Here is a 3,558-nt window from a genome sequence, read left to right as displayed (position 1 = left end):
TGTTTCAATCATTACTTTCATAATGGCTAGTTGGACTTGATGATATGGAATAATCTAAATATATGTGATGTTATGCAATCTCTCTCTCTCTCTCTCTATATATATATATATATGTGTGTGTGTGTGTGTGTGTGTGTGTGTGTGTGCATATATATATATATACGCACACACATATACATATACATATATGTATGTATGTATGTATTTATGTATTTCATGATGAGCTGACACTTTTTCTTGAGTAAGCAGGTAGATGCCAATGGGGATGCAAGGACAAGATGTAACCCTTATTGTGTCAATCTCAGTTAAACCAATTCTAACCTATTAGAAAAGGTTAGGTCTTATATGTAATAATATGTTTTTCTTTGTAAATGTGTCCAGCATGACTTGTGGATGATAGATGTGTATTTGTATGTTCATTTGGATGCATTTCTTTGCTGCAAATCATCTTTTTATAATGTAAAATGACCCCTAAGTCATAAGGCTAGGGGTTGGGGGTGTTTTGATTTGATTTTTTATAAATTTTGACCCATTTTATTTTGAATTTTGAATTACCTACGGGATTGAGGTGGTTGGGATGGATAAGATTCATTCCCAACCTTCGCTCTCTCCCAAGTGTGAATGTTGTTCAATTTTCATTTCAATATGCAAGATGTATTCTAATTTGTATTCTCTATATCTATGTATTATCTATCTCTATTATAATTTTGACTATCTTCTTTTTTTGGCAGGTAAGGAATATTTATCGATTTCAATATCCTCTTCACAAATATCAAATGATATATATATGCAAGAGGGGAGGATGAAGCAGTGCCTTGACCGGTCATGCCTTATGGACATGAATGATCAAGACACTACTTGATCGCACCCTTTGATATATATTATCAACTAGTATTTCTTTAATTACCAGCCAGATACTAATCGGGGTCCACGTAACTTAATGTGTATGCCAATCGGTATTCATGATATATGCCAAACGATGTTTGCTTGGCATATTAATTGATGTGAATCGGTGTCTAGTTTAACCGACATTGGTCACTAACTAAAGGTTATATATGTCAAGCGGTGCATACTTTGCCACTCGAAAGCAACTCGATAATCATTATTTGTTTATCGCTGGGAACGCATCTAATGTAAATCGCGATACATGGTTAACTCGATAGCCATCAGTGATCACCGATATGCCATGCTATAATATGATTATTGATATTGATCGACTAAGTATATTTAATATATAAACGAGGAAGGATTATCATATGAAATAGCTTGAAGTTTTCTTGATGGTTTACCGATAGGATAAATGATTGAATGAGAGACTTCATTTATCTCTCATTCAATCATTTATCTTATCGAAGCTACCATGTATTAACACTCCCTCTTAGCTAGGTAAGATAAATGAGAGCAGTGTATCAAGCATCACAATTCAAATGATAGTTAGCATTCTTAACACAATCCAACTTTCTAGGAAATCATATCACCTAATCACATGATATGAAGTATCACCTAAACACGTGATACAAAATGTCTATCACATCAATCTTGTGATGATAGGATATCACCTTAGCATGTGATATCAGTATTGCCTAAGCACACAATACTTAAGGATAGTCATATGAGAAAATATTCAATTCTCATCTTTATCCAAGTTGTGGTAGGTGCACTAACATCTCATATAAATGTTTTACAACAACACAATCATGGCTTATCCATGACACACCAGAGATCCAACATGATAACTGGTTTGGACATTATAAGATCGTGACCTTATAATGCCTCCATACAAGTGTTCATTATCTTGGGAGATTGTCACCTCTTAGATATGAACCCAAGGAATAAAATCCAAAATGTCCTATCATGACAAAGAAGTTTACACATTAAACATCTTATTGATATGTAAATACAGATTACAAAGCAAATCACCTTTCTATCATACCTAAACCTTTTCTGAAGTGATCAATCTTCATTCTGGAAAGAGGTTTGGTCAAAATATCTGTCGTTTGATCTCCTGTACAAACATATCCTATTTGAATCACATTTCTATCTACCATATCTCACACATAGTGGTATGAGATCTCAATATGCTTGGATCTGTCATGGAACACTGGATTAATTGAAAGTTTTATCAAGCTTTGATTGTCACAATGTATAATAGTAGGTTTCATAGGTTCTCCAAATAACCCCACAAGCAACTTCCTAAGTCATACTGCCTCTCGAGCAGCCATAGAAGCTACAATGTATCCTGCCTCGGTGGAGATTTGAGCTACAGAGGATTGCTTCCTACTGATGCAAGATATCATGGCTGAACCTAGATTGAAGCAACACCCTGAAGTGCTTTTTTCTGTCATTTACACTTCCAGCCCAATCTGAATTTGTAAATCCATGTAGGTCTATATCAACTTTCTCATATTTGAGACCAAGGTTTAGGGTACCTTGTAGGTATCTCATGATGTGCTTTCTGCAACCAGGTGTATCTCCTTAGGTTCACACATGAACTGACTTAAGGCATTGATTGCATAACAGATATTTGGCCTTGTATTCACCAGGTACATCAGGGACCCAATCATCTGTTTGTATTGAGTAGAGTCAGTGGGTTGAGACTCTACTGCTGCTTCCTTAAGTTTATGTAAATTGGTTTCCATTGGAGAGGTCATGGGCCTACAGTTTAGCATTTTGAATCTCTTCAAAATATCTAAGGTATACTTTCCTTGTTTAGTATAATGTTGTCAGAATTCTACCATACTTCCAATCCTAGAAGCAATGAAGGAGTCCTATGTCTATCATATCAAATTCTTTGGATAGATCTTTCTTGCATTGATCTATAAGATGATCATTTCTTGTGATTAATCAGTTATCAACATATAAAATCAACATTAGCATATCACCTTTATTTCTTTTGTAGTAGAGATTAGGATCTGCATCATTTTTGGAGAAGCCTAGTTTGAGAGATAGGTGTCAATTCTTTCATAGCAGGCCCTTGGAGCATGTTTAAGCCCATAGAGAGCTTTCTTGAGTCTACACACATGAGACTCTGCATTATAAATTTCAAACCCTCTAGGTTGCTCTAGGTAGACTTCTTCTGAGATCTCATCATTTAGAAATGTTGTCTTAACATCCATCTGGTGTACCTTCCACCCCTTTGCTGCTACAATGGCTAATACAACTCTTACTGATGTATATCTGGTAACAAGTGCAAAAGTTTCTTCATAATCTATCTCTTCCTTTTGTGAAAAACCTCTAGCTACAAATCTAGCCTTGTGTTTTTCAATTCTATTGTTTGCAACATGTTTGATCTTAAAAAGCCATTTAGATGAAACGATAGATTTCTTAGTTGGCCTAAAAACAATCTCCGAAACATCATTTTTCGTAATAGATTGATACTCTTCAAACATGGCATCCTTCCATACTTGATGTTCAAGAGCTTTTGATACATTGTTTGGTTCAACTTTAGAGAGATAATTCATAAGGGCAACATAGCTAGTGAATTTGTTAGGCCTTTTGCTTTCCCTGAATGTCCCTGAAGGAGCAACAAACTTTTGAGCTTCTACTACAGTCTTGGTG

The sequence above is a fragment of the Cryptomeria japonica genome, chromosome 10, assembly GCF_030272615.1.
Source record: "Cryptomeria japonica chromosome 10, Sugi_1.0, whole genome shotgun sequence".
Classification (NCBI taxonomy): domain Eukaryota; kingdom Viridiplantae; phylum Streptophyta; class Pinopsida; order Cupressales; family Cupressaceae; genus Cryptomeria; species Cryptomeria japonica.
The sequence above is the reverse complement of the archived record's forward strand: the minus strand, read 5'-3'. Positions refer to the sequence as shown.